The 355-nt window shown below is 41.1% G+C and overlaps 1 protein-coding gene across 1 annotated transcript in view; it reads right to left on the reverse strand.

Annotated features, from left to right (window-relative positions):
- KCNH5 (potassium voltage-gated channel, subfamily H (eag-related), member 5) overlaps window positions 1-355 on the reverse strand; it is a 47,121-nt gene that overhangs the window by 20,391 nt on the left and 26,375 nt on the right. The gene's annotated exons all lie outside the window — the stretch shown is intronic.

Genomic DNA, 355 nt, shown 5'->3' on the forward strand with positions numbered 1-355 from the left:
AGGGAAATCCTGTCAGAAGTACTCAGCCTTCATTCATTGCTAGTAAATCTCCTTCACGTTCACAGATATTAAGTCTCACACTTGAATAGTTACTCTAAATTGCTGCAGAGAACAGCTTCAGGCTCCAGGCTTCAAGACTTGCAAAAGAGGAAAAAAACCACTGCTTCAAGGCAACTACAAGTAAACCTGAGTAAAATCAAAATGCTCTGGCTTGTTCTTCCTTCTGCCTTTTGGAGACATTGTGTTAGAGGGATCACATTGTGCTTTCAGCCTTCTGGGGACTTACTATGCTTCTGAAATCTAATTCTAAGCCACTGAAGTTAATGCAAAGTCTTCCCAAGTCTGTAAATCCTGC

This window comes from Nestor notabilis, unplaced genomic scaffold, assembly GCF_000696875.1.
Source record: "Nestor notabilis isolate BGI_N333 unplaced genomic scaffold, ASM69687v1 scaffold8413, whole genome shotgun sequence".
Classification (NCBI taxonomy): Eukaryota; Metazoa; Chordata; class Aves; order Psittaciformes; family Psittacidae; genus Nestor; species Nestor notabilis.